This window comes from Triticum dicoccoides, chromosome 4B (assembly GCF_002162155.2).
Source record: "Triticum dicoccoides isolate Atlit2015 ecotype Zavitan chromosome 4B, WEW_v2.0, whole genome shotgun sequence".
Lineage (NCBI taxonomy): Eukaryota > Viridiplantae > Streptophyta > Magnoliopsida > Poales > Poaceae > Triticum > Triticum dicoccoides.
In genome coordinates, this window is record NC_041387.1 from 160,761,939 (window position 1) to 160,770,452 (window position 8,514).

The following is an 8,514-nucleotide window of genomic DNA, read 5'->3' on the forward strand; positions in this document are numbered from 1 at the left end:
GTCGCCCCCGCGCCTCCTCTCCTTCGCCCCCGGCCAGATTCGGCCACGGGAGGGCCGGATCCAGCCGCCCCGCGCCTCCCCGTCCCTCCTCCGTCGTCCTCTCTCACTCCGGCAGCAACCCCGGTGGATTCCGGTGAGCCTCGAAATCCGTGCTGCCTCAGGTTGATTTCCCCCCCTCTGAAATCTGCTAAGTCCCCGTTATCAGTGTAATTATCATGCCATGTCCGCCATGCCGTATCTCTGGATCCGTAGCTCCGTTTCATGTGTGTAATATGTCAAATTGTTCGTCTCGACGAGTACATCATTTCATTCCAGTGCATCATTTTCATTTGAGGTCATATAGATGCCTGAATCATCGTTGTAAGAGTGCTTCATGATGTTTTCTGCTGTCTGTTATCAGAACGAGCTCTTTTGTCATTTTTGCCATGATTGATGTGTGCATCCTATGAGGTTGATGTCTTCATGTGTTTTGAACTATGCCATGCCATATTTATAGGGGTGTATACCATGTATTTTTGTGATCAATGTGGTGACTAGCACAAGCATGCAAACTAGGCATCGTGATGTTACTGATTTTAGTCCCTGTTCTGCTGTTATTTTGATGCCATGTAAATTTGATGCTACAGAGAGATCCATGCATATTTTGAGATACTTCAGTAAGGGTGTTTTGAACATGTGGTTATTTTCTATCCATTCATGCCCTTGTTTGCAATTATGGAGTAGTCTAGCATGTCTTTTTCGTGCTCTACTTTTTCTTCAAAATGTTTCCTGGCAGATTGTTTACGTGTTATTCAATTTGGCCAAGCTTGCTATAGTTGACCCTTGCATGCTATGAACTTGTTCTTGACTTGGTTTGTTTCGCAAACATGTAATCTTGATGCTAGGCTTATCTTGCCATGCAATGACTTGTGGGGAGTGAATCGAGCTTGGTAAGTAGTGTACTTGTTGTTACTGTTTCGCTAGGCTGAATCTGTTATTCCGTGATGCTATATAAACATGCTGCTACTAATCATTCTATGCATAATCTGGAGATGTTCTATAAACATGTTTTGATCTACATGTCATCCTCTATCCATTCATGCCCCTGGTAGCATTTATAGCTTGCTGTAGCTTGTTCATATCTTGCTCCAAAGTTGCTTCAAAATGTTCCTAGTGTTCCATGCACCCTATGACCTTGCTATTGCCATGCTTAGCTTCACAAATATGTCTTCTTTCTGTTGGTTGCCTTGCCATGCCATGTATTGCTCTATAGTGAGTTGCACAAGCTCATATACATGCATTCATAATTCTGTTTCTGCCATGTTTGTATCTGTATTATAACTTGCCATGTTTACGTGGGTGCTATCATATTTTCTGAAGCTTTTTGGCTTATGGTCAGTAAAGGACTTTTGATCTATGAATTTAGTAGATTCATTCCATGCCTTTGTTTGCCATTATAAGTTCCTGTAACATGTTGTTTGATAGCTCTAAACATTGCATCGTGATGTTATTTTCTGCAAAGTCTGAAATTGTTATAACTTGCAATCTTACCATGTGTGTTTGAGCATGTTCTAGTGATTTCTGGAGATAGCTCAGTGTTCATGTTTTGTAATGCTTTACCTGTACATCATGCCCATGTCTTTTGTTTTCATATTGATGTGCTGTAGCTTATTGTTTTGGTGCTTGCAATATGCCTAGTTGCTGTTTTGGACAGCTTGTCCTTTAAACTTGTATGGAGTGTATGTGTTTGAACCGTTGCTCCGTTTTGAGCGCGCTCTATATGAAACTTGCTTAGAATTGCATGTAGTTTCATATTATCATGTAGCATCCTTGTTTTGAGGTGTTGCTTGATGTTTGAGTGCATTTTGCATCTATGCCATGTTTTACTTGTTTTGCTCATATCTTCTAGGCCGTAGCTCCGAACTAAATGAACTTTATATGTAACTTGACTAGAATCTCGTGTAGATCATCTTGGTGCATCTTAACTTGCTGTTTAATAACTTGAACATAAGGTTTATTCAGATCTTGACCAATTTCGAAATATGCATATGAGGACTTACCGGAATTGTTATATGTTGTTACCGGCCTCATTTAAACTTGCCTTGATGTGTTGCTCTTGTTTGCATCATCTCTTGCCATGAGTAGCTTCATGTAGCTTTGTCATGCATCATGCTTATTTGTGCATCATGCCTTGTTCATGTGTGGTGTGTTTACCATGTTGTGTGCTTCTTTTCGATAGTTCTTGTTTCCGTTGCGATCGTGAGGATTCGTTCGTCTTCGCTTGGTTCGTCTTCGTGGCTTCATCCGTTCGTCTTCTTCATGGGCTCGTTCTTCTTCCTTGCGGGATTTCAGGCAAGATGACCGCTACCCTGGATCTCACTACTATCATTGCTATGCTAGTTGTTTCGTTCTATCGCTTTGCTGTGCTACCTATCTTTTGCTCATCAAGCCTCCCATATTGCCATGAACCTCTAACCTTTGACACCTTTCCTATGCAAACCGTTGCTTGGCTATGTTACCGCTTTTGCTCAGCCCCTCTTATAGCGTTGCTAGTTGCAGGTGAAGTTGAAGATTGTTCTATGGTGGACAGAAATTTTGGTTGGGATATCACTATATCTCTTATATTATTAATGCATCTATATACTTGGTAAAGGGTGGAAGACTTGGCCTTTTGCCTAGTGTTTTGTTCCACTCTTGCCGCCCTAGTTTCCGTCATACTGGTGTTATGTTCCCGGATTTTGCGTTCCTTACGCGGTCGGGTGATTTATGGGACCCCCTTGACAGTTCGCTTTGAATAAAACTCCTCCAGCAAGGCCCAACATTGGTTTTACCATTTGCCTCACCTAGCCCTTTTTCCCTTGGGAGTCACGCATCCCGAGGGTCATCTTTATTTTACCCCCCCCCCAGGCCAGTGCTTGTCTAAGTGTTGGTCCAAACCGAGCGATGTCTGGCGCCCCCTGGGCAACCAGGGTCTATGCCACCCGACGTCTGGCTCATCCGGTGTGCCCTGAGAACGAGATATGTGCAGATCCTATCGGGATATGTCGGCACAGCGGGAGGCTTTGCTGGTCTTGTTTTACCATTGTCGAAATGTCTTGTAAACCGGGATTCCGAGTCTGATCGGGTCTTCCTGGGAGAAGGTCTAATCCTTCGTTGATCGCGAGAGCTTGTCATGGGCTAAGTTGGGACACCCCTGCAGGGTATAATCTTTCGAAAGCTGTGCCTGCGGTTATAGGCAGATGGGAATCTGTTAATGTCCGGTCGTAGATAACTTGACACCAGATCCGAATTAAAATGCATCAACCGTGTGTGTAGCCGTGATGGTCTCTTTTCGGCAGAGTCCGGGAAGTGAACACGGTTTCTGGGTTATGTTTGACGTAAGTAGGAGTTCAGGATCACTTCTTGATCATTACTAGTTGATGACCGTTCCGCTTGTTCTCTTCTCGCTCTTATTTGCGTATGTTAGCCACCATATCATGCTTAGTCGCTGCTGCAGCCTCACCACTTTACACCTTCCTTTCCTGTTAAGCTTTGCTAGTCTTGATACCCATGGTAATGGGATTGCTGAGTCCTCGTGGCTCACAGATTACTACAACAACAGTTGCAGGTACAGGTTATGCGATGATCATGACGCGAGAGCGATGTTTGCGTGTATTGGAGTTCTTCTTCTGCTTCTTCTTCGATCAGGGATAGGTTCCAGGTCGGCAGCCTGGGCTAGCAGGGTGGATGTCGTTTGAGTTTCTATTTTTGTTTCATCCGTAGTCGGATGATGCTCTTATGTTTTGTGATGTTGTGTTCATGTGGCATTGTATGCCTTATGTATGTATCCCCATCTATTATGTAATGTTGATGTAATGATATCCACCTTGCAAAAGCGTTTCAATATGCAGGTCTATCCTTGGTGGGACCTTCGAGTTCCTTTTGGATAGGGTCGCATATTGGGCGTGACAATATGCTACACTAGACATGCCATAGTCAAGTAAACAGTACTATGAAAGCACGAAAACAAATAGCTGCTAGGTAGAACAGATCGGAATAGCAAGACAATATGAAGCCAAATACACGAAAGTATTCACACTATGAAGTCAAACATATCAGGCATTCAAGCAATGACTTCACGAAGACAAACTGAAATGTAAAGGAGATAGGGGATAGAGCCAGTTGCTTGGTGAAGATAAGGATTTGGTACACCAATTCCAGTTGTTGTGACAACTGTACGTCTGGTTAGGGAGGCTGAGATTGAACTCAGAAGACCACATCTTCACCTTATTCCCCTTGAGCTAAGGACACCCAGTCCTCACCCAATCACTTTGGTAAGTCTTCAAGGTAGACTTCCAAACCTTCACAGACTCCATTCACTGGCGATCCATAATGACTCTTGGATCCTTAGGACGTGACGCCTAACTGGCTGGAGGATACATAGTCCTCAAGTATAATAAGTCTTCAGATCACACAAACAGAAAGACTTCAATGATTCCTAACACTCTTTGGCTCTGGGTCTTTTGGGCTTTGTCCTTGCAAGGATTCTCTCTCTCAGAGGCTTCAGAGGTGGGTTGCTCTCAAACGACAAAAGACGTGCACTAAATCTGAGCAGCCACCGATTTATGGTGGAGGGAGTGGGCTATTTATAGCAAGCAGGCAACCCAACATGATATGTCCAAAATGATCCTGGGTCACTAAGGAACCGACATGTGTGCAATGGTCGAATTTCAAACACACTCGGCAGTTTGACGTGGTCTACAAGCAAAGCTAACTCATCCAACTCTGGATAAGATTTACTCTCATTGTCATCACTCGAAGACATAGGATTTTGGGTTGAGCATCACATCAGTCTTCTGACTTTGTTCACTTGGACCCCACTTAACAGTACGGTGGTTCCTATGACTCAAGAAAGAAGAAAATGAAACTACGAAAGAAACTATGTCTTCGCACTCCATTGTCCTCAAGTGAATGTCTTCATACGTCATTATCTTTGACGTGTATGTCTTCAGGAACCACCATTGTCTTCAATGTCTTCATACATTTTTAGGGGTCATCTCTGGTAGGTAAACCGAATCAACAAGGGTCTTCTACCTGTGTTATCCTGCAATTCTCACAAACACATTTGTCCCTCAACCATGTTTGTCATCAATACTACAATACCAACTAGGGGTTGCACTAGATGCACTTACAAAACCCCAGATCAAAGGCTTCATATGACCCAAAGACTTCATACAGACAGAGGACCTCTTAAGGTCGCTGAGGGAGTCCCGGGCTAGGGGGTCCTCGGGCGTCCAGCCTATTTGATATGGGCCGGACTGATGGACTCTAAAGATGAAGTAAGAAGACCATCTCCTGTGTCCGCTTAGGACTCCTGTATGCATGAACGACAAGATTAGGAGTCCGGATGTACTATTTCCTTTCTCTGTAAATCAACTCTGTATAACCCTAGGCCCCTCTAGTGTCTATATAAACCGGGCGTTTAGACCGGAGCCAAGATCATAACATTCATAGGCTTGACAATTTTGGGTTAGCCATTACGATCTTGAGGTAGATCAACTCTTGTAACCCCTATACTCATCGAATACAATCAAGCAGGACGTAGGGTTTTACCACCTTTAAGAGGGCCCGAACCTGGGTAAACATCATGTACCTCTGTCCACTGTTACCATTGGTGCTTTCATTGAGAGCTCTGTTGTGTTGTCAATGAAAGGATTGATGGCGCGCATCTTAATCAATGATGATACTATGTCCGGCGAGACTTTTTTCCCGGTAGGTCTTTGTGTTCGGAGGCTTCGTACTACATGCTGGCTCGGTCGGACACCCTGAGTAGGTGTCACACCCTAGCTAGTTCATGCATTAGAGTGTTGCATCATGTATATTTTTTTCAACAGAAACTTGAAATGGGGATGACAGGACCCCCAGCCCCGTCTGAAACCAACTAGGGCTTACTAAAAATATTTTCAATGAACCTGAAATGCCCTTCTAAAATGTCCATCATTTTTTTCTTGGTTCAGAACCTCTGCCAAAAGTGGTGCACAATTTTCTAGGTCATCCTAAGGTCTTTGAATTAAATCATAAGTATTTGAGTTTGGGTATTTAAATTATATAAAATACTTCAAATGCTCAAATAATCCCAAACTAAAATGTTCCAAGATGGATATATTCCAGTTAGTGGCCATAAGCAGTTTGGTGATTTTTGGAGTTGTCTAGGTATTTTTAGAAAGTCCACAAAGTTAAAGAGGAAATAGAAAAGATAAATAAAAGAGAGAGAGAGAGGGAACTAACCTGGTAGCCCACCTGCCAGCCCACCAGCCAGCCCACCTAGCCGGCCCAGCCCAGCAACCGATCCAGCGAGCTGCTTGCCTTCGCTAGGCAGGCATGCAGGTGCTCGACGGCGGCACCAGCGCGCGCCACGCAGCTGCCCGTCGCCCTACTTCCTCCCCTCGCCTCGCTGCTGGTCGGTACGACCACCACGTCGCGCCCCGAACCCCGTGGATACATCCACTCTCCCCCTGCCTCTCTCCCCCGCTCTCCCGCGCCATGGCCGACGCTGCCGCGCCCGCACCGCAATGAAACCCGCGCTCTCCGTCGTCCCTGCACCGCGCCGCCGTGTCCAGGAGCTCCGGCGCCCTCCTGTTCTTCGAGCTAGCCGAGCCCCGAGCGCTCGCTTGCCCCAAGGCCTCTGCACCAACCTCGCCCGACTCCGCCATCGCCGGAGATCCCTTTCGCCATCGCCGCCGCACCAGCTCGTCCCCGACCGCGCCGTCTGCTCCCTCGAGACCTCCGTGAGCCTAGCTACCTCCTCCCCCTTCCCTTTCTCGCTCTCGTGCACCACAACAAGCACACGAAGCTTCACCGCACGCGCCGCCGCTGAGCTCGTCGCCGACGTGTTTCCGGCCACCCACCAGCCACACCACCGTGTCCAACACACTCACTGCATCCCCAGGAGCCCAACGCACCTCACCACGAGCCTCGCCGTGTCCCGTAGCCTCGGGTTCAACCTCACCCGAACTCCGGCGACCGCCAAGGTCGTCGTCGGCGCCTTTTCCGGCCACCCTGAGCTCAACCACCACCACCAAGAGCTGCGGCTTGCTCCCAGCTACGCGTAGATGCCCTCCGCCGCTCATTTGGTTGCCGGAACGCACAAATGCACTCTCGCCGCCGCGTTCGGCCTCGCCGGCGGCTAAACGTCGGCAAGTTGACCCTGCTGACCCTCATTTGACCACGTGTGGGCCTAGTTTGACCCCCCTGGGTCAATGACAGGTGGGGCCCAGCCCTATTAACTAATCAGGATTAGTACTAACTAATATTTAGTTAAACTAATTACACTGACACACGGGACCCACTAGTCAGGTTTGACCTGGACTGTTCCGTTGACCACTGACGTCATCCTGACGTAATGCTGACGTAGTAATTTATTTACTGGAATTATTTTTATACAGGAAATTCTAGGAAATACCACAAACTTTAAAAAATCATAGAAATTAATCTGTAGCTCCAAATGCAAAGTGTTATATATGAAAAATGATCAGAAAAATTCAATCTATCCATCTGGACTTGTTTCATGCATGTTTAAGAAAGCTAACCTGATGTTTAGTGCAGAACAAGATAAAGCACGTAAAAGGGCCATTTATGAGTTTGAAACTTGAATCTTTGATTCAAAATGGTTCAAACCCATCTGGTCTTAGTTGCATTAGCCTAATACACTCATTTTGCCATGTCTCATGCATGCATCATATTGTTGCATATTGTTTGGTGATGTTTGTGTATTGGTCCCCTTTGCGGCAGGTTCTGCCTCCGAGGAGTACCCTGATTACCCCAACGAAGAACAATATCAGTGCATCGACCCATCAGGCAAGCAACCAACCATTTGATCATATCGATACAATCCCATGTTCTCGCTTCTGCTCTCTTTTACTGCGTTAAGAGAACGCGTTTCAAACTGCTGTGTGCTATGGTAGTTGAACCCATTTCCTCTGCATGACCTGTCATTGCCACAATAACTAGATGAAACCCACTAGCATGTGTAAGAGTTGATTGAGCCATATGAATGTGTTGTTCCTACCTTGCTATGCCTGCTATGCTTAGAGTCGTGTCAGGTCTGGTTCATCTGGGTGATGGGCTAGAGTGAAATGATTATGTCGGTAATGAGAGTGGTGTGGTGAACACGATTTGGTAAAGGTATCAATGAGAGGCCATGTAGGAGTACATGGTGGGTTGTTTCATTGAAGCCGTCCTTAAGCACTGAGATCTGTATGTGTGATTTAAGATTCAGCTACTACCATGCATTGGGCCCGAAACCAATGGACCCTCTCGGCTTCTTATTCACCCTAGTCCTCTGTCCAGGAGTTGCAAGTAGTTTTTGGTGTTTGTAACTTACTGGAGGCCGTGGACAGCGCTGACCCGCGGGGTGGGCTGTGATGCGGTAGGTACATGGCCGGGTATACCGGGCACCCGTTAGGTGTCTCGGAACCCTGTACACATCGTTCGGGGCCGTATGTGGAAACCTCGGCCGGACTCCCTGCGGATGGAACCTGAATAGGCGATAAACCT